This window comes from Trichechus manatus, unplaced genomic scaffold, assembly GCF_000243295.1.
Source record: "Trichechus manatus latirostris isolate Lorelei unplaced genomic scaffold, TriManLat1.0 scaffold00082, whole genome shotgun sequence".
Classification (NCBI taxonomy): Eukaryota; Metazoa; Chordata; class Mammalia; order Sirenia; family Trichechidae; genus Trichechus; species Trichechus manatus.
The window spans coordinates 5,391,106-5,415,672 of NW_004444018.1; the positions used below are offsets into that span (position 1 = coordinate 5,391,106).

At 42.6% G+C, this 24,567-nt stretch overlaps 1 protein-coding gene across 2 annotated transcripts in view; it reads left to right on the forward strand.

Moving 5' to 3' along the window:
• The window catches only part of NTRK2 (neurotrophic receptor tyrosine kinase 2), a 437,432-nt gene that overhangs the window by 409,472 nt on the left and 3,393 nt on the right, over positions 1-24,567 (forward strand). The gene's annotated exons all lie outside the window — the stretch shown is intronic.

Genomic DNA, 24,567 nt, shown 5'->3' on the forward strand with positions numbered 1-24,567 from the left:
TTCCCAGAAATAATGACTACATACTTTCTCCTCTCAGAACAATTATAATATAGGTAGAATTTAAAGAAAGAGCCCTCTTTATTTCTGACTCCTCTTTTTATGCATGGGGTAGACTGAGTCTCCCTAGGTCCGATCAGTTTCCATGTGTTGTGAATTGAATTGTGTTCTCCTACCCACAAAATATGTCTTGGAATCCTAACCCTTCTATCGGTAGATGTAATCTCATTTGGGAATAGGGTTTTCTTTGTTATATTAATAAGGCTGTATCAGTGTAGGGTGTGTCTTAAATCTAATCACTTTTGAGATATAAAAGGAGCAGATTAGGCATAGAGAAGCAAGCACAAACAGGGGAAAGATAGATGCCATGTGGAGATTGCCAAGGAACTGAGGAACACTGGGGCTAGAGAAGCTGTGACAAGGATCTCCCGCCAGAGCTGACAGAGGGAGAGCCTTCCCGTAGACCTGGCGCTCTGAATTTGAACTTCTAGCCTCCTAAACAGTGAGAAAATAAAATTCTGTTCAGTAAGCCACCCACTTGTGGTATTTCTGTTACAGCAATGCTAGATAACTAAGACACCATGGAATCCCAGTTGCACAAGCAAAGACAACATATGACTTTAGTAGGTTCTGAACTAAATCCAAAGCATCATGGTAATTCCAGCAAATTGGAGCAGACTCTGGCCTGGGAGTCAAGGTTCTGCTTAACTGGTCCTGCCACCCACTTGGGCAAGTCATTTATCCTCTCTGAACCAATTTCTTTGTCTGAGAATCAGACTTCATAATGCCTAGCCTCCTGGGTTGTTGCAAGAAATAAATAAAGTAATATACATAGAGAATCTGGCATATGGCTTGGAACACATGCTGGCTCTGTTCCCAACACTGAAATGGTACCACCTTTTTTCCTGGACAACTAAACAGAAATTCGAAGTCAGATCCAAATTTCGGGGTTACAGTTCCAGACTCTTAAAGTTTTTAATTCAGTAGATCACATTCACGTGTCTAAAAGTAATTAGCTTTAAAAGGGGACAAGAAACACTCGGACACTTGAGATCCTCAGATAACTCAACTGTCTCTTTCTAGCCTTTTGAAATATTACGATCTTGGGAAAAGAAGGGAGGCAGATCTTAAAAAGGAACATATCTGACTGGACACAAGTCCCAAACGTTACAAGATGCTCAAAATCGACTTAACAAAGGGCACTTTTTATATTGTGGAGTGATCTTCATATTGTTTCAGTTTCTAACATGATTGCGAACATATGAGACTTCTGTACACAGGTCATAAAAATGTCAAAAGAGTGAATATGTTTAGCATGAAATATTGACCTAGGGAAAAAGCATTTCTAAAGATTGCACCCTCTCCCATTAGATTGAGTGATTAAGCACGCCGAGCTGTATTAATGCTGCATGAAATGCATTGCAGTGATAAGGCTTGGCCGTGACTTCCATCTTTTCTTACTCATTTCCCTTGGCCAAGCTTATAAAAGAAAGCATTAAGCTATCTCATGCACTAGAACAAGGCTGTCTCTGATGCTGTCCTAGGTGTCGATTGTGGCTAGTGGGCAGAGCAGAGATGCTGAGGGGAAGGAAAGTCATTTAAAGTTCACCTTTGCACATTCAAAATGGTGCTACTTCCTGCTTGCTTTAGCTATGCCTGTCTCCTAACACCTGTCTGGAAGAGAGAGACCCAGGGCGTCAGAGTCTACTCTCACTGTGTGGTTGCTGGGAGAGGACACAGGCAGACTGGTGCCAGGAATCCATGAGATGCTAGACAGAGAGCCCTGGATTCAGGGTTAGAGAGCTAGGGCTCTGTTCTAGGTCTGTAATAAGGAAGCTGCTGGCCTTGGGCAGGTCTTTAAATACCATACCTGCCACCTATAACATGATATTATATTAAAGATAAAATGAAAAGAAAACTAGGATAAGAGAGATAGGTAGATAGAGACAAAGAGAGAAGAGAAAGAGTAAAAGACCAGAGCCAGTCCCCTACTTCGGGCACGTGCCAAACCTCACGGCAGGTGCTCTACAATAAAGCAAAGCAGAATCCTCTAGTGCCACATTGATAAACATCCTTCTTCTCTGTGGCTGCTTTGAGGTCAGAGAGCCCAGTTTTGTCCACATGCAGAGTCACTTGGGCTTTCCTTACATTTGGCTGAATGATGAGTAGCATGTGTCTGCCGCCCTGTCTCTACCTGGCCATATGGGTGAGCATGTGCACGTTTTACCCAGTGAGAAGCTTGCAGGACTACGCATGAAGCCTCTAAGGATAGAGTCTCTATTAACTCCTGATTTGCTGTTTTTTTCACTGTGTAGGATTCATTGAGGAGCTGTGCCAGCCAGATAAGGTAGGTGTAGGGCCAGGCAGGTGCTGGGTTTTAGACCAGGCACTATGGTAGGCAGGTCCAACTAGTGGTACCGGACTGGTCCAGGGGCAAAGTTGATGTCTGAGATCAAATACAATCTCTAGTCCAGACTAGTGGTTAAGAAGAAGCTAAGTGTCCCTTGCAGTGAATGGACCCAGAGATGAGGAGTCTTAGGCACAGATACTCCAAAGTTCTGTCCAGGTAGTAATTGGCTTTAAGGAACGTTTCCTGGGGAACAGGGACCCAAGCACTAAGCTTGTGTTTAGAGGCATGGATCCAGGTATCTTTGAAAGTCTGGGGAACTGGTTAGGTTACTGGAGTGGTAAGTGGAATGGAGACCAAGCAGAATCCCTGTACAAGCAAAGGGATTGCCTGGAGAAACTCTGGAGCTGTTAATGTTGAGCCATGAGTTAGGGGTACTTCGTGGTCAGCACGGAAACTTTCCATCCTTGAGGCAGTAAACGAGAAGAGTGATTCCAGGCATTAGGTAAGTGTGGAGTGGTCCACAGAGGGCACCAAGTCAGCTTGGCATGAAGGTAGACTCTGTATTCAGCTAAGCAAATTTGGAAAAGAGGTGAGCTAAGCTGAGGCTGATTAAATAAGGACTGGACGGAAAACCTGGGAAGGAAGGTGAGTACAGTCATGGTGGGATGGCAGAAGAAGGAGGACATAGAGGGGTCTTGTACCTCTCATGCATTATCTGGATCTTCTTGGCTTTGCCTGACTTTGGGGCTGTTGGCCATTTTATTCTGCTCCAACCACTGCTGCAATGACCAGCTCCGAATGGGTTCCCCAACTTGCTACTCAACACCTTGAGTCTTCCCCACATTGTGTACCTCTCACCTCTTAGCCTGGGGCTTCCCTGTTGGTGCTGAGGTATGACACTTCATGGACTTGCTCTAATGTCCATACATGAACAACCTGGAAGTGCAGGGCAGCCAACACTCAGTGCTGGAATTTCTGAGCAATAGGAGGCAAGAGCCTGTAGATAAATTATTTTCCCCTCGGTTTCCTCAAACAAACTCTCCTGAGACCCATTGTTTCCCACAGCCTCCCAGAAGAGACCTGTGAGAAAGCAACTAGTCTCACTGATACCCAAAGGTGGCCATTTCAGTAATACCACCTCTTCTTGTTGCCTCTCCCTCCTTCCCTACCTTACTCTCCTTATCCCTCACTCTTGCCTCCTGGCATTGTACTCCCTAATGAACTAGTAGCAGATAAGCCTTGGCTCCAGGTTCTACTTACTGGAGAAATTTTTCCACCTGCCACCACTTGCATTACCTAGAATTTGATAGAAGGTGAATCCATTAAGGAAATAAAAAGGAATTTGCTACCAGAAGGACCTCATTTATACATGATACAGTGTCACCCAGGACAAGGTTCTGCAAGCGAGACTCAGATGATGTCATTTTAGTGAAGCTCCCGTGTGGGAAAGGTTACCTCCAGTGGACCCTTGTCTGTAGTGAGGTTGTCTGTCTCTTCTTTGCAATCCCCAGTGTAGCCTGCTCTCTCTCTCTCTGTCTGCCAGGATAACTCTTCCCTGTTGCCTTTGACCTTAAGGTTCTCAGTCTGTCTTCTGCACACTCTTTCTTTTGTGCTTCTCAGGGTCCCTCTCCTTGATTCACATACTAGAACCCACTTATTCATTATGTGTAAGGGGACAAGGGTAAATGCTGAGCCATCCCAAGGAGCCCATTTCAGCTACTTGTGTTACCCCTTTCCCATTAAACACCCTTTCAGTAGCCCAATATTGAAGTTTCCTCTTTTGCTACTGCCCAAACTTGTGAAACTACCCATGAGACTCTCACTGTTCTCAATTGTGACTCCTTTCCATCAGTACATTATAAAAGTCATTCCCTTTTTGTGCTGTGTGTTCAGAGTCTAATATCTTGAAAGGAGAACTGTTTTGATGAAAATCATATTCTAATATCTTTAACTATGATGCTAACAACATTTTGGGTCATTAAGGCACACATCATTATACTTAAAGACATTTCTCACTAATATCCTTCAATCATGCCATGTCTTAGTTTATTTTAGATCAGCGCAGTTGTTATACTGATACCCCCAACATCCTTGTAATCCTCTTTGGCGAGTTTAGCTTTCAAGCTGTCAAAATTTAAACTAGAAAAGGTCAATTTAAAAAAAAAAATCCTGTGTGGGAAGAAATTGTGTGTATGCTCCATGGTAAAACTTAATTTTATCTTGGTGAGAATAGTTCTGCCCCAAATTCTCTTGACCTCTTTCCCAAGCCCCCATATGTCCCCATTTCTGAGACTCCTGAGCAACACAGCTCCCTGCTTCCTGTTGAGAGTTGACTTCTAGCCACATGGACTTCCACCCTGTAGTTGGTCTTCATGCCAGCCATCACCCACTGTAATTTCTCTGTTGGTTCCCCACAAGCCACACTGTTGTGTTCACTTCTCAGGCTCTCAGTTACTACCAAACAGCCTTCATGACCTGACTACAATCACGTGGGGATGCCCCCTGCCTTTCCTGAAATTTTTAGAAGGGGTAAGTTAGAAACTGTCTTGCATTCCAAGAGAGGACCCTGAGCAACAGAGCCTCAGCCACTGCCACAGGGTATGTCCTCATTGCAAAACTTTTGAGGCCAGTATCTCCCACATCTTAATGCATCTTAGAAAGATAAGACTTCCTGTTCACCTTCAATTATAGAAACCAGTTGAATCTAGTTTCTCAGGAACTAGAGTCAGAGCTCTCCCTTTCAGCCTAACAGCCTGGACTCCTCCCCTCTCCCCATTGTCTCTCTAGTTCCTGAGATATTAGGGGCTGGGGGAGGAGTCTGGGAAGAGGGTAAACATCTCTTTACTTTTCAGCTGTAATCCTTGGTTGTCACTATTTCTTTGCTAATACCTGTGTGGGTCAGGTGTCACCCATCGGCAGCCAGGGTACAGACAGTAAGGCTCAGACCTAGACTCTTCCTGGTATCTACTTATTCATGAGACACTCAGTCATCTTTACCTTCCAAATGACGAGCACACAGGTGCTCCTACTGCTTCCCTCTTAGCTCCTAGATGGTAGCATCTTTCTCTATCCAGTTTCCTTTTCATATTCAGCACACACAAGTCTGCTGCCTAAACAGAACTCTAAATTCACCTGATCTCCCCTTCGTATAGCACCTCCGGTCCTCATGAGGGAGTCTCTTGCAGCCTCTTACTTGGTTTTAGGTTGGGGATGGGGTAGGAACAGAGAGAAGAAGGGAAGGAAATGACCTCTCTTCAGGAGCACTCTACCAAAAGACATATGGCCCCATTACTCTTGCTCACTCCCTTTCCAGTTCTTTGCACATATAGACTGAGAGAGGAGAGGGGTCTAGGGGGTGAGTGATTATTGTAGGGCCTCTTCTGCGCAGAGTCTGATCCAGCTGTCAGAGACTGTGCTGGGCCCTGACTTCTATAGAGGCCTTCTCTAGAATATGAGGACCCAGAGCTCCTTGTCCCTCAGCTGAAGACCCTAGTTTCCAATTCAGGGGGGCAACATGAAAAGCCCCACTAACTATCCTATTATATGAGTAGAAAAGGTATATAGAGAAAGGAACTTCACAGCTCCCTCATCAGAAAATTAATTAATAATAGTTATTTATAAGCACTAATTAATAATCTAGTAGCCATTAATGTCAACAAGCTGATTGTATCAAACACAAGCATTGCAACAATTCACGCTCACCCTTTCTCAAGTCGCCTTGGTGATAAGTAGGTAGAAAGATAGATAGATAGATAGATCGACTCCGACTCATGGTGATCTTATGTACAACAGAATGAAACGTTGCCTGGTCCTGTGTTATCCTCATGATCACCAGCACGTTCAAGTCCATGGTTGGGGCTATTGTGCCAATCCATTTCATTGAAGGTCTTCCTTACTCTTGCTGGCCCTCTACTTCATCAAACATGATGTCCTCCTCTAGCAATTAGTCCTTCATGATGATTTATCCAAAGTGAGTGAGTCAGACAGTGTTCTATTGTGTTCCATAAGGTTTTCATTGACTAATCTTTATAAGTAGATTGCCAGGCCTTTCTTCGGAGTCTGTCTTAGTTCTGGAAGCTCTGCTGAAACCTGTCCACCATGGCTGACCCTGCTAGTATTTGAAATACCAGTGCCATAGCTTCTAGCAACAGAGCAACATGCAAGTCACACAGCATGACAAACTGGCAGATGGGTGGTGGTGGTGATGAGTAGGCAGCCATTATTCTCCTGATAACACCACTTCATCACTTGGAAGATGGTTTTTAGGATACACCTAGCCTGCTTCTTTCCAGCCAAAGAAGTCCTTACCTCCCGCAGCCCAACTCCCAAGTTTCCCAAAGAGGATGTGGGTTATATAAATGCAAAGCAAGCTTGATCATAATTTCTGAAGACCCCGAGAGAATAACTCTCAGAATAGGGCAGTTCTGATTGGATGAGCTTTCGTTAGCGATGATCATTAGAAGCCTGACCCATGACGGCTGATGGTTCACATCTGGTGTGAGCCTTGGAGGTGGAACATGCGGAGCTTCCTGATGCTGTTAGTTGCTGTTGTCTCCGTGGTGTTTTACTTTATAAAGATCACTTTGACTTCCTCTCCTGCTAAACCTAATTCCTTCCCACCCCTGCACACCAGTAGAACCACTTCTACCACTTCAAAATAATGGTGCAACTACAGTAATTTAATTTAGAGAGGCAGTGGAGTGACCATTATAGTGTTTTGCAAATGGATAAAAATCTTTCACAAATTCCTCAAAAAATCAACATCCCCATAATCTGAAAGTTTTCCCAAATATCGAATGTAAAGAATGAACCATCTGAATGTATGTTGTTGTTGTAAGCTATTATTGACTTGGCCCCCAACTCGCAGCAACCCCATGCACAACAAAATGAAATGCTTCCTGTCCTGAGCCATCCTCATGATTGGTTAGGGGTTGGACTGTTGTGATCCACAGGGCTTTCATTGTTTGATTTTTGGAAGTAGATTGCCAGGCCTTTCATCCTAGTCAATCTTAGTCTGGAAGCTCTGCTGAGACCTGTTTAGCATCATAGCAACATGCAAGCTTAACTGATAGATGAGTGAGTGCTGCACATAAGGTGCATTGTCTGGGAATTGAACTTGGGTCTCCCACACGGGAGGTGAGAATTCTATACTGAATTACCACTGCTTCTGACATGGGTATATACTTCTTGCTGTTTCACTGCTCCAATATTATGTTTTACTCAAGTCTGGTTACACTGATGGGCAAGAGGAGGCCTGACTGCTGGGGCACAGGGGGTGGAGTCTTACCTGAGACTGTGGTGATTCAGTGAGTCAGCCGTGTGGGGAAGAGACAGCAGGTGCAGAATGAGGAATCTGACCTTGTTCCCTTGGCCATGAAGGTCTCAAGACATCTAGGAAGGCGTTTCTGAGGGTGGGGTGAGGTTGTCTTAAAATGATGCCCTCAACATCAGGCTAGGCCAGGCTAGGAAGGGAGGGGCTCAGGTGGGTTGCCCGCTGAGTTGGGGCAGTGCTTTGGGGTTGGGCTGAGATAGCTCAGAGGACCTTACTGCGAGAAAGGGATCAGGAGGCTGGGCTCTGGGCATTGATTGTTCCTGTGTATGTTGTGTTCTCAGTGTTTAGTCCCCTGTGGTTTTCCTTTAATAAAGCCTTCAGCTCACCTTGAGCTGTGCTAAGGTGAAGCAAGAAACTCCGTCTTTTCTGCATTTGTGAGAGCATTCAAGGGGATGCAGTGCATGCTTGGGGCCAGCCTGGAGGAAGCCGCCGTGACTGAAGTGAGAGAACAGTACACGGAAGGATAAAAGGGCTGGCTGCCTGTTATAATGCAGCTGTGGGTGCAGCCCACACCCCACCCAGGAGTCTGTACCTGGTGATGAACTTGGAAGTTCTGGATTTACTTTGTTTAAGGGAAGCTGTTTCCTTTACTTTATTTCATTTTCTTCCTCACTTCAGTCTCTCCTTTCCCTCTCTCCTTTCTTCTCTCTCTCTCTTCTTCTCTTTTTTCCTGATAACTGATTTACATTCCAAAAGTCCATTTGTTTGTCATTTATTTGAAACTCAGAAACAACCTTTTAAAGAGTGACCCAAGTCAAGTCATAAAAGATTACTAGCACTAGTTCATTTGTATACTCATTCATTTAACAGATATTTATTGAGGGCCTACTATGTACCAGGCATGGTACCAGGCATGGAGATGCAAGAGAACTCAAAGCGTAGTCCCTCTTCTTAGAACTTATAAATAGAGAATGCAGACAAGAGAGGCAATGATAATAGTGTGATAAATACTGTGATTAGGCCAAGTACAAAGTTTATATATATATATGTATATGAGCCCTGGTGTGCAGTGGTGAAAGCACTCAGCTGCTAACCAAAAGGTCTGCAATTCAAAGACACCAGCTGCTCCACAGGAGAAAGGTAAGGCAGTCTGCTCCTGTAAAGATTCACAGCCTTGGGAACACTATGGGGCAGTTCTACTCTGTCCTATAGGGTCACTATGAGTCGGAATCGACCCGACCGCAACGAGTAAGTGCAGTGAAGAATAAACAACAGAGCCAGTGTGGCTGGAGCTTAGTGAGCAAGGGGGAGAGTGGTAGAAGGTGAGGACCCATTGTTGAGCACCTGGGCGGGTAGAAACTTAGGGGTCCTGCTAAGACATTTGGATTTTATTTTAAATACAGTGGGAACTTATTGAAGAATTATAAGCAGAGGAATGACAAGATCCAATTTATGTTTTTAAATAAATATTTTAGCTACTGTGTTGAGAATGTATTACAGGAAGCAAGAGTGAAATCAGGGACACCATTTAGGAGATTATTGTTGTAGTCTACAGGAAAGATGATAATGTCTTCGGTTAGGGTGGTAGCAATACTAGAATTTATGGCGGGAAATAGGGGAAGTGGATGCATTCAGGATATATTTTGGAGATGAGGCTGAAAGAACCTGATGACGATTTGGATATGGAAGATAAGGGAAAATAAGGAATCAATGATGAATCCTAGGTTTTTAGCTTGAGCAAAAATAGTGGTGGTTAGTAGTGATGATAGTGATATTTAAGAGGAGGCAGAAGACTGAGAGAGGAGCAGAGATTCAAGAGGGGAAGGGAATTTAGGGGCATTTAATCCTTGAGTAAGCTAAGAACAGACCACCATTGAGAAAGGAGGCTGATTGTTCAGAAGTCCAATGTTCTTACGTTGGGGATTACCTTTACCAACTTTCTCATCTCTGCCTTTCTCTACAGTTTTCATCTAATTTTCAGTAGCTTGTTCATTCTGGAGTGTTCTTGTCTTCATTTCTCAAGATGAATGCAAGGCTTAAGAGAATTGTTATTCCTGAGTCTATGTTCATAGAACCGATAGTAGTGCTTAAAGCCCTTTATCTTTTTCATGAAAGCTATTTCCATAAATGGGTTCAAGTAGATATTAGCTAGTAAATATAATATCCTAACTGCCAATTATCTCTACCTGAATAGATGTTTTGGTATAAACAAAGTATGATTGCAGGAGATGGAGAGAAAATTATCATAAGGAATTGAGGGGCAGGAAGGAAGATGGACAAAGAATGCTAACCGATCATCAGTGAGGACCTCAGGGTTATGGAATCTTCTCTCTTCTCCCCTGGGTTACCACAAGGGCATCCCTTCTTCCTCAAAGAAAGCTTAAGTTGTTTTAGGAGTCAAAGGATGACCTCAGCAGTGATGTGATCATGTAACTAATGGAAGATTGGGAAAATAATCAGAAAAAAACAAGGTAATGTGGAGTCTCCTACCAGTGTACTGACATAGAAGCATGAAGAGATCAGCATAAATTCTAAACCTTAAAGTACCAAGGGAACTATAACTAAGCACCCTAGAGATTTGGAACTCTGAGGAGTGTGGAATGCATCTGTGTGATTGAAAGCACTACTCAAAATAAGATCCTTCTACCGCCCATTCCTCTCTTCCATTGGGGGGCACCATGCAGTCAACCCACTTTGATTGCTAGAGTCCCTTCCTGTAAAAGTAACCTATGCATAGTAATGTGGTGCAATGATGACGTTTTTGAATTCTCTGGATCAGGGAAGAAAGGATTTCCTACTGAACAGGGTTAACAGAAAGTGGTTGGTGATTATTTTAGCTGGCTTGCATACCTGGACATGCCACCAGTTGGATTTGGGGAAGTGGTGCAATATGAGAGCCAAAGATCAAAGAGAAAGAGGCAAGGTTAGTGGATTTGAAACATCTGTGTTCCATTGCCATCTTGGACCCTGATTCTGACTGTTGGTCTTGGGTTTCTATATCTTAGTTTCACTACTTATCAAATAATAATGATAGATTATTATTATTATTATGTGTTGTTGGAAAACCCCGTAATATTAAATGTTGTTGTTGTTGTTCATTGCTGTTGATTTGGCTCCAACTCATGGTGACCCCATGGACAACAGAACAAAATGTTGCTTTGTCCTGTGCCATCTTCAAGATGGTTAGTATGCTTGAGTCCATTGTTGCAGCCACTGTATATTTTGAGTGTCTTCCAACATTGGGCCTCATCTTTCAACACAATATCAAACAATGTTCTGTTGTGATCCTTAGAGTTTTCATGGTTAATTATCAGCAGTAGATTGCCAGGCCTTTCATCCCTTTCATCCCAGTCTGTCTTACTCTGGAAACTCCACTGAAACTTGTCCATCATCATGGGTGACCATGCTGGTATTTGAAATACCAGTACCATAGCTTCCAATATCAAAAATACTATCTGGATATAGCATATTATTTAAATATATACGTAAAGATATGATACAAATCATAAATATAAATATTACATAAATATAAATATAGATACAGATATGAATACATAGCTATAGACAAACACATTTTTTTGTGGCTATGCCATTGATCCCCATGGGTGATGGCCCTTGCTCCAGTCACTCCTGCCACGCTGGCTTCTTTGGTGATCTTCAAACATTTCAAGCTTGTTCCTACCTCAGGGCCTTTGCCCCTGCTAATCCCAATGATTGGGATGCACTTCTTCCAGTTGTTTGAATGTCTTGTTCCTTTACTTTATTCAGGTCTCTTGTTGGATATCACCTACTGAGAAAAGTCTTTGCCAACCACCCTATCTAAAATAGCACTGCCCTCTATCCTTTTCACCCACTTGCTCTACTTTATTTTTTTTATACTATTTATTGCCACATGACATTTTCTTGCATGCATATTTGTTTATTCATGTGTGATCTCTGTCTCTCAGTAAAATGAGAGTTTTATGAAAATTTGGAGCTTACTCACATCTACGGCCCCAGAGCCTAGGACAATGACTGGCACGCAGTAGGTGTTCAATATATTTTTGCTTAATTAGTGCATGATACCAAAACAAAAATGTTTATCAACTCAGTGATTTAAAAAAAAAATCAATGTACCCTCTGTGCAGGGAGAGATTGATAATCCTCAAAATATTATGATTGTTTTTCTTAATGTTAGCTGTTGTGATGGAAATGGATAGTCCTTTGAGAAATAGGTGATTGGGCTTTCAGTTTACCTTGTCCAGACTTGAGTCACTCTGCAGCACTTTGGTGATGATGTAAGGTTGTCAGGCTATGGTGGTGGGTGAGAATGATGGACTAACTTATGCAGAAAGCAGTGGCAATGATGATGGGTGGTTTTGGGATCCTTAGTCCCCCTCTCCTGAATCTCTACCAGCCTTCTTTGCCTCTCCAGTCATTGCAACTAAGTGTCATGCCAAGGTAGCTTCAAGACAAGCCTCACCTACCTCCAAGCTAGACTGCCATCCTGAGCCCCTCCCGTGGGAAATTCTGATGTGGCTACAGCAGGAGGCTTCCATAAGTGGGACAGCTTCGTGGAGTGAAGTTGGGGATGGCCAATGGGGTCAACCACATCAGGAACAAAGGAAGGGAGTCCCTGGGGCAGGGAGCCCAGCACTTCCATTCTTGCCCCAACTTCTCCCAGCACCCTCAAATCCTCTCCTTTACTGAGATGTCACTCCAGTTCATTAATCTTTGACTTCAGCAGCTTTTCGTGGTAACTTATCCCATATGGTCATTACTCTGTATACAACAAATGTCTGTTTCCATTCGTTATTTGCAGTTTAAATTAGAAACGGGTGTTGCTCACTCAAACAAATCAGCTACTGTCAGATTTTTTTCTTCCCCACTCTGATAGTCCTCTCGTCTCTAAAGGGTCTGTGCTGACAGCACCACATTGGGCTTGCAGGAAGCTGCCTTTTTGGCTTTAGCCCCTTGTTCTCCTTCCATATTGATTTTATGCTGTATTGTCTGTTCACCCAGAGACCATGCACATTCTGATTTTCAGAAGCTCCCTAAGGCAGCCAAAAGCAATCTATTCATTGGCAAATAGTTGTTGAGCATTCAAGACTTATTGGGTAGTGCTTTTTCTCATGACACTTGTAGTCTAGTGGCAGAGGGAGATAGCAAGCATGTAAACAAAAAAAAAAAAAACATTGCTGCTGAGTCAATTCTGACTCATGGTGACCCCATGTGTATCAGAGTAAGACAGTGCTCCATAGGATTTTCTTGGCTGTCAATGTTTGCAGAAACGCATCAACAGGACTTTCTTCTGTGGCACCACTGGGTGGGTTTGAACTGCTAATCTTCAGGTTAGTAGTCTAGGGCAAACTGCTTGCACTACCCAGGGACCAAGCATGTAATCACACAAATAAACATGTCATTATAACTGTGATTGGTGCTGTGAGGGGACAGTGAGTAGTGCTACCTACCGAGGGGATAGCCCAACAGAGGAACCTAATTTTGATGTCTGAGAATAGTTACTTAAGTCCTAATGGACAACTAGAAGTTAACTAGATAAAAATAGAGGGCGGCACATTGGAAGGACTTAAGTAAGAAAGAGCTAAGTTCATCTAAGAAACAGAAAGAAGAACAGAGTGATGGGACCACTGCAAGGAAGGGGAGAGAAAAGCATAAAAGGAAGCTGGAGAGGAGATGGGTCAGGTCTCATATGTTCATTATGCAGGATATGAACAGCCATTTTAACAAGTTTTCATTTTGTCCTAAGGGCAATGAGAAGCCACTGAGGAATTTATAGCAGAAAACTAAATACGATGTGATACAATTACTGCTTTAAGATCATTGCTCTGGTTATTGTATGGACAAAAGATTGGAAAAAGGCAAGTTAGGAGGTTTTTGCAGTATCCCAGGGGGGAGATGAAGAAGAATTGGGCTGGCGAGATCAGAATGGAGGTGGAAAGGACAGGACAGATTTGAGATGTCTTTTGAAGGATGTCTTTGGAAAGACTTCTTGGAGTGTCACACCAGCCCTTGACTACATACTTCAGGATTTCTAGTACATGAGAGAAGTAAAGCCCCATGCAGCCGATGGCGATCCCTAACTGATATGCCCTGTTCACCATACATTGGCTCAGCTTGTGATTCAATGAGGCTGAATGAAATAATATATGTAAAGTTGCTGGTTGTGCCTAGAGCATGATGGGTCCCTGAGTGGTACAAATGGTTAATGCATTTGGCTGTTAACCAAAAGGTTGGCAGTTTGAGTCCACCCAGTAGTTCCTTGGAATAAAGGCCTGGCAATCTACTTCCAAAAAATTGGCCATTGAATACCCTGTGGAGCACAGTTCTACTCTAACACACGTGGAGTCACCATGAATTGAAATCAATTCTATGGCAACTGGACTGGTTTAGATTTTAAACATTAGCCATAAAGCTAAACACAAACTGGCTTTATTAGTTTTCTAAGGCTGTCATAACAAAATACCACAAACTGAGTGGTTTTAAACAACGGAAGTTGATTCTCTCACAGTTCTGGATGCTCAAAGTCCAAATTCAGGATGTTGGCAGGGCCATGTTCTTGCCAGTGATTCTAGAGGAAGATCCTTTCTTGTCTCTCTCAGCTTCTGGTAGCCCCAGGCATACCTCGGCTTGCAGCTGCAGCATAACTCTGTCATCACACGACCGTTTTTCCTCTGTGTGTATCTCAGTATCTCTTGTCTATTATAAGGACAAGACTCAGATTGTATCAGTAACCACCCTACTCCAGTGTGATCTCGTGTTAACTGATTACATCTTCAGACACCCTATTTATGTTCACAGGTACCAGGGGTTAGGACTTCAACATATCTTTTGGGGGGACACAATTCAATCAATAACACTGGCCGTGAGAGCACCCTCAGCCATTGCAGCCTGTTTGGGCATTGGGGCAACTCTTTCTTCTTAGGAAATTTGGGAAAGAAATGAAGACCTCAGGGCAATGGATGGAGAATATCTTTCTTTGAAAACTTTCCCTCCTGCTCTTTCCCAAGAGCCAGCTTCCATAGTCTCTGTCCATGTGATACTCTAGATATACTGGCAAATGTTCGGACCCCTGAGATAGACCTTTTAGTGGAAGGGAGCCCAAAGTTTCCTTAGATTAAGGGATGGGCCAGCCTGCATAAGTGGTGGGAATACTACAATTCACAGCCATTTCTTCACATTTCCATTATATTATTGATTCTCTGCCTTGCATTATGGTTATAGAACAAGCTCCTGTGGACAAGGACCATATCTCATTCTACTTTGTTTCCCCACGGTGCACATAGCACAAACTGGATACAAGTTTGTTGAAATTTACTGAAATAAAGGTACGTGAAAAGAAGCAAGATTAATGGTGTCTTTCATATGGATTGGGTGTTACCACTTAAGTCATATTTTATGTCACCTACCTCACTTGAGGCTCACAGGTAAAACACAATAAGTATTATTGTCCCCATTCTATCAATGAAAAGCCTGTGACTTGTAAGCACTAGAACTAGAATGCAGGCTGCTGACTCAGGTCGCCATATTGTACAACTCCAGGGAGAGTCATTTGCATGGAATACAGTGTGAATGGTGCCCTTCAGAATTGTGTAGCGGGCAGGACTGTCTTGAATTTCGGTGCAGAGTTTTTGCTGTTACTCCAAGACTATTGCCTGAATGCTCCTTTCCTGTTTTTCTTAGTCTGGCCCTAGGGCTATTCTCCAAGGCAAGAACCACCTCTTCCAAACTTTAGCTTGTTGGGGAAGTGTATAGACTTGATTGAGGCTTATATGTTTATTCCTATTTAGATGAAAAAGAAAGACTCCAAGGCATTAGATAATTTATTTAAGTTCACCTAGTTAGTAGTGGCTGAGCTGGGATAGAGAACCAGGTCTGAGGACTCAAAACCCGTGTACATTATGCCACCTGTGCTTCTCAAACAGGAGTCCAGGTAGCTGTTGACATAAGAGGCTGTGCCCAGACCACAGACTCTTTAAGAATATGCCAATTTAGTGTCTAATTTGCAATTTATTCTTAAAATGAAGTATTCTTGTTTCTAGATGCAAATGTGATTCTCAAACATCAGTATAATTGGAGTTTTATGGTTTACTAAGAGAAGGTTTATTTGCACCTGATTAAAGCCAAATGTGAAATAAGGTGAACCTACAATCACTTCTAAGACTAGGGCTCTTTGGCTCTTTACACTATATAAAGTGCACGTGAGCACGGACCCTGTGTCATGGGACAATGGGCCCCGGGAGAGATGTCACTTGAGGCAACATGCTGTCCAGGAAGCCATTCTTCCTTTATCTACACAACACCAGGGAGTCCCAGGGTCTCCTCACTCTCCTTTAGTTGTCCCCTGGGTAATCAGGGTTGGGTGGGAGGTGGGGACAGAGATTGCACTAAGATTTGCATTGGAAAGAAACTCAATCTGGAAGGAGGGAACACTGCTGTGGAATAACAGCAAGTTTAAGCCATTTGCTATGCTCTAGAGTTAGTTGACCATAGGGAAGTCATCCAGAGTTACCAGGGGAGGGAAGGGATTGGTGGGGCCAGGTCTGCACATATTGGACCACAGTTGCTCACCTTCTCACATTCAGAGCTGCTTTTGCTCCCCTGGGGTGCACTGGAATCAGAAGGGGGAGCATAGGCAAGCAGAGCCTCTCCCATCCCTGACTCTGACTCCAAGTCACGCTTGAGGTCAAATGAGAGGAGTGCCAAGCATTGGGAGAGCTGGGCCCTGGAACAGAGTCTGCCACCTCCTGGCTGTGGTCTCAGGCAAGTCACTGTACCTCCAAGGAGTGGAGACACCTTATTTCTTAAGTTGGGACAAAGGAGTATTCCCATCCACCCCACAGGATTGTTGGAGCATCAAATACTTAGAATAACAAGGATAGCTGATGTTTATCACACATTTCCTATGTGCCAGGCATAGTTCTAAGAGCTTTACTTATTTATTTTAAAGTCAAGTGTATTGAGGTATAATATACATATTGTAAAATTCAGTCTTTTTAGTGTACAGTTCTAAGAGTTTTGACTAACACAGTTATATAACTGCCACCAAAATCAAGCTATAGAACATTTCTATCACCCCCAAACATTCCCAGATGCCCCTTTGAGTTAAGCTGTCCTCCTACTCTCAACCCCTGTAAAGCATAGGTTTTCTATAGTTTCTCCTTTTCAAGAATGTCACGTGAATGGTGTCACACAATGGCATCATATAAGACTTTTGAGTCTGGCTTCTTTCTAAGAGCTTTCCTTACATCAACTCATTTAATCCACACAGCCATCTTTTGAGGTAGGTACTGTTATTATGGAGCACTGGTGGTACAGTGGCTAAGAGCTCGGCTGCTAACCAAAGGGTCCAGAGTTCAAATCCACCAGCTGCTCCTTGGAAACCCTATGGGGCAGTTCTGCTCTGTCCTATTGCTATGAGTCAGAATCTATTCACCTGCAACAGGTTTTGGTTTTGGTACTCGTATTATAGAGTGAATAGATGTGGAAATGCTATGAAAAAAAGCAAAAAGTGGTATACAAATATGAGATACAATTACCATCATTATTTGTATTATTATTTTACAATACTATAAGGGCAAAATGAATTTTCAATGGAAATTTTGTCTTAAATTTGCTTTGTCTGCTCAGCTAGAATCCAAATGTAGGGAGATAGTGATGAGACCTCTGTGATCTTCCCCTTCAAAACAAGTGATCAATCACCTTGTCCTGGCACATAGAGATTTAATTATGAAAAAAAAGGTTTGCAAAATTATTGTTTGCAGTAATGTGCAGCACATCCTTCCTTTGATTAGTCCAAACATACTTGGCCTTGAAGTTTCTAAGATATGGCCCTGATGACAATGACCAGATTGTTTGTAAATGGTAAAAGACAAAGAGGTTTTATGCTGCAAATAACAGCTGGTTCATGACGTTGTTGTTGAAACACTGCCCGGTCCTGCACCATCCCCATGATCATTTGGGTCTCAGACCTTCGTGATCCACAGGGTTTTCATTGACTGATTTTCAGAAGTAGATCCTCTACTTTACCAGGCTTTTCTTCCTAGTCCATCTTAGTCTGGAAGCTCCACTGAAGCCTGTTCAACATCATAGCAACACACACAAGCCTCTGCAATACACAGGCCTCCACTGACAGATAAATGGTGGCTGTGCATGAGATGCATTGGCTGGGAATCCAACTGAGTCTCTCGCATGGAAGGCGAGAATTCTACCACTGAACCACCAGTGCCTCATAGTTCATGGTGTAGCAGTAATCAATCGCCAGTGTGAGACAGAGGATGACCAGGCTGATACCAGTACCTGTCCTGACTCAACCACAGCTGTGCTCATTCAGTAGTGTGAGATGAAGCAGGAAGGGCTGAATTTCTTCCCGTGAAGTATCCCCCAGGTTCAGTAGCCACAAGCCACCGAAGCACCCATCGCTCTTGATAATGGGTGCATTCTGATCCTCTTGGATTTGGCCATAAAGCCGCCCACAGCCTGACCACAATGGTTCCAGGTTTTCCAAGGGGAAGGTTTTGTATAAATTGTTTTTCTCTTTTTTTAACCTCACATTACAGATGCAACACATAATAAATAAGTAAATAAGGTCAAACCCTTCCTTAAAGTTTACAGCTTTCATGAATTTTTAAGGAACAGATCAGGAGAAACTGCTGAAGCAAAGCAATCACGCACGGGGGTGTGATAAGGAGGTCTAGAAGTCCTGTCAATATTTAATGTGGCCAAAAGCCTGTCACAACTAATCATCTCTTAATGGGGCTTGCCCTTTGGCCTGCATGTTTCTAAGGGAGTAAAAGGCTTGGCTTCCAAACAAGTTATCACTCACTCAATGAGTAAATACCACAAGCTGAAAGTGGCCTTCCAGGATCACTGGTCTTTGTTAGTGGAGTTTAGAAGGTTGCCATTAGCATTATTTGCTTTAAATCACCAGGGGTTTCAAAGCCAGCTAGGCATTTGCTTTGGATGTATAGAAAGATTCCTGCCTATCATTGTGCCACTCCATGGAGAATAGACTAGGTTTCACCAGAGAGGGAGAGTGAGCTGTGGTGGGAATGGGGATTGTTGTTGCCTTTGAGTCAGCTCCAACTCATGATGACCTTATGTATAACAGAGTGAAACGTTGCCTGGTCCTTTACTATCTTCATGATCCTTGGTATGCTCAAGTCCATTGTTGTGGCTACTATGTCAGTACATCTCATTGAGGATGTCCCTCTTTTACGATGACTCTCTACTTTACCAAACATGATGACATTTTCTAATGACTGGACTTTCCTGATGTCATGTCCAAACTAATCAAGGTAAAGTCTTGCAATCCTTGCTTCTAAGGAACATTCTGGTTGTATTTCTTGTAAGACTAATTTGTTTGTTCTTCTGGCAGTCCACGGTATATTATTCTTTGCCAGCACCACAATTCGAATGTGCCAATTCTTCTGTTTGCTTTTTTCGTCGTCCATCTTTCGCATGCATTTGAGGTGATTAAAAAGACTATGGCTTGGTTCCAGGCACACCTTGGTCATCAAAGTGACATCTTTGCTTATAAAACTTTAAAGAGGTCTTTTGCAGCAGTAGACATAATCATTTGGGGAAATAAAAGAATCAGGCAAGACCAAATGCATCATTGGTATTTGATATGGAACTGAACAGATGGGATTTGAGAGGAGAGTTGCAAAGGGAAGTCGGTAGGAATGGGCTGGGAGGGGGAAACACAGAGAGGAATGGATACAGGTAGAAAAAAAGAAAAGGTGATGAGGGCAGATGGAGATGGTAGGTGCATTTTATGAGAAGTTCAACAGAAGGAGGAGATCTGAACTTGTTACCTCCTTGTTTATCTCCCAGTACACCTGGAAAATGACTTGTGGATTCCTCATTAATTTGTACCAGGAATAAAGATGATTTGTACATTTGCAAAATATGAGAAAGAACCTAGACTCCCAGCATGAATAGGTTACCGATTCATATTTAAACTTGTTCAGCAAGTTCCTTAACTTTCCTAAATCCTAGTTTTTCAGTGTTAGAGAAATAAATTGTAGTGTTTGTTAAGCCATGGGGGAAATTTTCACAATTTATAACCTAATGACCAAAGAATGTGCACTTTGAATTTTGGGGGGTAATAAATAAATACTAGTAGTAGAACTGATTATATTTGTCTGCTTTTATTTAAAAATAATAAAATCATTGATTTGAAATTCTAGACAGTTTCACCAAAGGCCTTTTAATATTTTTCCCAGAATTATTGCCCTGAAGTGCCTTCCAAACAAGTAGATGTAAAGGATGATCAGGCCCCAGGTATTTTAACTAAAATAATGTTTTTGTTTTTATTTTTTAACAGAGCCTCCTGTACATATCACTATCAAAATTATGAAGTGTCATGAAAATAAACATTAAGGGCTAAAAGAAGAGTTTTTTGGTTCTTTTTCTCCCTTCATATGTTTTAAACACAGAATCCATTATTTTCGATAACTTGATTTATTTTAGGTGCTATGGAATTTCTTTTGGCCTGGGCTTCAGGCATTGTTCTAATTAGCTTTGCCCATTTAACTATGTTGCAATGTTTAGCAGTCCTCATGGTCCTCCAAGGTTTTTTTGTTTTTTTTTACTTTCATGGTTTAACTTCCTCCTTTAGTCTATTCCCTTTTTCTCCAACCCAGTGAATATAGGACACTAATCACCATCTTTAGAGCCATAGTCCCTTGTGTTATGACTCGGAAGTCTTCCTAGACGTCATTCCAGATTTAGTAACTCCACGTCTGCACCATGGACACTCCCCTCATTTACAGTACAGCTGGAAAACTGAGGAATGGGATTCCTTATACAACTTTATTGTTGTTGTTGTTGTTTCCCTCGAGTAGTTCTGACTAGTAGTGACCCCTTGTACAACAGAACAAAATATTGCCCAATCCCACGTCATCTTCATGATCACTAGTATGTTTGAGTCCATTGTTGTGGCTATTATAGTGCTTTCCAAACTAGGGTCTCATCTTCCAGCACTGTATCAGACGACATTAGGTTGTGATCTGTAGGTTTTCATTGGCTAATTTTTGCAAGTAGATAGCCAGGCCTTTCTTCTTAGTCTACCGTAGTCTTATACAACTTAGAGATCTCTTATACTCTGCGCGGATTCCGTATTTTTTGCTTGCATTTCATGATTTCATTCTTATTTGTAGCATCAGATAGTCAAGACTGTTTCCATCCATCTAATCTCGCTTGGTCCTATCAACAGTTTAGAGAAGTTATTGGGAGATGGATTAGAAAATTGAGAACACTGATCTCTTTGAAAGAATACAATTGAGAATTCATCCCCAAATATCAGCTCTGACAAGACGCTCAATTCAGAGACATGGTAGGTTTACCACCAGCCCCCTCAACCCCTGCCAGGCATAACTGATTAACATCCATCTCTCTCAAAGCATGTGATCCATTATCAAAAGAAGGGAGTGTCTTCAGTGTTACCAGAGCTGTTCTAAGGGCACTGGAGTCCTTGGATGGTGCCGTTAAGGCTCTTAGCTGCTAATTGAAGGGCTGGTGGATTGAGTCCACCTCGAGGATCCTTGGGAGAAAGGCCTGGCGATCTACTTCTGAAAAATCAGTGATTTCAAGCCCTATGGATGACAGTTCTCCTCTGACACACATGGGGTCACCATAAGTCAGAACCGACTCCACGGCAACTGATGCTAAGGTTGCTGGGCTTCCTGGTGCTTAGAACAACCACTGAGCAGGGACGGAGAGTTCCTGGAGATGGTGGCACTTGAGCTTGCCTTTAGGAGACATTTGAAAGATAGAAAGGGAAGGTCATGAGACTTTCCAAGAGTAGTGAGTTCTGCCTGAGATGCCACACTGTACTTGCTGGCTGGACTCAGGAAGCAAGAGAAGCTGGAAACACAGTGAGCTATCAGAATATTAAATACAAGATGTCCAGTGGGGTGGAGTTATGTGTGTGGCTTAAGGTAAGCTACTTAAACTCTTTGAACTTTTGGTCATTATTTGTAATATGCTAGTAAGCCAATGTCTATCCCAAAGAGTAAATGGGGGTTTCAAATGAGATAATTGTGTGAAGATTCTTTGTACATGGTTAGGTATTATGTGTATGATGGGTGATGACTTAGTTATCTAGTGCTGCTGTAACAAAAAAAAATTACCACAAGTGGGTGGCTTTTAAATTTATTTCCTCATGGTTCAGGAGGCTAAAAGTCCAAATCATGGTTCTTGGGGCAGGCCCTTCCTTGATGGGAGTCCTAGGAGTTCCTTGGCATTCCCCCTTGTGTGAATGTCTGTGTCTATTTTGCTCTTTGTATAACTCATAAGTGATTATACTTAGGACCCACCATACTCTGTTATAACTGCATTAACATAATAAAAGAAAACTCCTATTTCCAAACAGAATCACATTCACAGGTACAAGAGCCAAGACTTCAATACATATTTTTTGGAGGACTCAATTCAACCTATAATAGATGACTGTGGTGGCAGCAGAAGTAACTAAGAGCTGGTCCAACCCTTCACATCTTAACAATAAAGAGATAAGCCACAGTTAAGGTAACTTCTCCAAGCTAGTTAATAGCACAGAAGGAACTAGAATCCCAGGCTCTTGGTTTGAGGAAAATAAAAATTTCAAGTCCAAGTCAGCTCCCCAGATAGCTATATTTTCTCATCTCACATCAGTTTCAATCTGGTGAGTGTAGTGAAGGGCATGTTGCCTGACCCAACTGGATAGCTGGCACATCTCTTCTGGAAACGTGGCTATTGGGCAGTCAGGAGCAGAAATTCTGACTCCCAATGTCATTCTTGAACCCTTTGGATCACATTCCATCTTACAAATATTTAAGCAAGGGTGTGAGGGCAAGCTGCCAAGTTGCACAATAAAAAACAAATGTCTCATTGTGTTTGTTGCAGCTCAGTATGTTGTTTTGTGAGATCCAAAAACCATTGATTCACTGTGATTGGAATGTGACAGTAATTTGTAACAACGGTGACTTTTTTTTGTCTACTTTTGTGACATGCCCCCCAAATCCTGAGAAAGGTCTGCAAAAGAAATGTTCAGAAATGTTCTGAGCGAGTTTTGAAAACTTGTGAACCCTGTCTGAACTTCTATTAGATTCTCCCAGCACTCACCCGTTTGACATCAGAACAAGGAAAGCATTATTTATAACAGCATGTGTGAAATCCCAGAAGGGATTCTTGAAAGAATTAAAGTGAAAAATCTGTCCCAAAGAGATTGCAAGCATAAAATAAATGATCGGATAGGAAAACATGTAAATCACAATTTGAATCTTTTCTCCCTCCTTTAAAGGAAACAAGGGCTTTTTGCTTTGGCCTGAACTCCTGGCCATTAGCAGTGCAGAGAACCTGAGAGAGTAGAGAAACAATTAAAGGGGCGCTGTGAGGAGGATGGCGGCAGAGGTGGGGGGGTCCTATGGCTTGACTGTTCTCATTAATATATCCAAAATGGCTATTTCCCATTGGGGAAATAAGATGGGAAAGGGTATAGAGAAGGAAGCAACACCTTGAGAATATTTAGTGCATTGAATTTATAATGCACCAATTTACACAATTATCTGCTTGAGTTTTTACTTCTTGACAACCTTGTTTTTTTAGCTGCTGTCAAGGTGGCTCCCGACTTGTGGAGATCCCACGCACAACAGAACGAAATTCTGCCCGGTCCTGCACTATCCCCATGATTGATTGTAGCTTTTGGCTTATTAAAAACTGAATAGTAAAGATATGGGGACGTCTTAACCCTGAGCTGGCAAGTTATGTCCTGACTTGTCAGATCTGGACTCATTGTGCAGAGAAGAACGGAGTGGGGAAAGCCCTTGTCTTTTCACACTTTTGTGCTTGGTTGGTGCTAAGAGCATCATTTGAGATCGCCAAGCAGAGTAGATGTTTTGACAATGTCAGCTCCTTAGTCTGTGGGGTTGAGGATCATTTTTCAGGCACTAGAAGTCCAATTCAAGGCATGGCTCCTTTAATGAGTCAGAAATGGATATTAGGAATTATAATTGGGCAGAAACTATGTGGCATTAGTCTAGAAACTGAGGGGCCAAGAGTTGTAACAGGTCTAATTCCTGCTGAAATGCAAGCCACTTGCTGTTCTAGGTGTCAGGCATGCCACGTTCAGCCTATGAGTGCCGACGTTTTACCAGCGTGAAGAAGGGGACCTACTAGCCTCTGCATAGGGCTACTGTGCAGAAGTCTGTTCATGGCTTTAATATTAGCCAGCCCTACAGGGCTACACACTTGAAAATGAAATGCCTAACTCTTCTCCAGCCAGTGGCTGTTGAGTCATTTCCGACTCACAGTGACCCTATAGGACAGAGTAGAACTGCCCTATAGGTTTCCAAAGAGTGACTGGTAGATTTGAACTGTCGACCTTTTGCTTAGTAGCCAAGCTCTTAACCACTGGGCCATCAGGGCTCCTAACTCTGCTCCATGTGGTAGGAAATTATAAAGAAGTCTTTGCGGTAAAACAGCTTCTCTTTGACTGTGCAAATGCTACTCCCATTGGATGCCCCAGGCTCAGTGTTTTCACTAGAATGTACTTTTTTTAAAACTTTTTTTTTCTATAAATAATAAGTTAAATAGCAGTGTCCTGTAGCAGAGGAAAGTACTGAGCTTGGAGTCCAAAGACCTGGACTCTTTGTGTCTGTTAAGCAACCTAAACCTCAGTTGCCTCATCTGTAAAATGGGGATAATAATTTCTGCCAGACCTACCACTGGTTTGTGGTGAGGATGTTTGAATCAGCACTGCACATAAGGAGCATCTTGAAGCAGAAGGAAAACCTGCCCTTGCGAAGGAAGTGGAGTCATTGGGTAGGTCCTTTTGAATGCTAATTAAAAAAAGAAAACTAACCAGTTGCCATCAAGTCAACTCCAATTCATGGTAACCCCATGTGTGTCAGAGTAGAACTGTGTTCCATAGGGTTTTCAATGACTGATTTTTTAGAAGTAGATCACC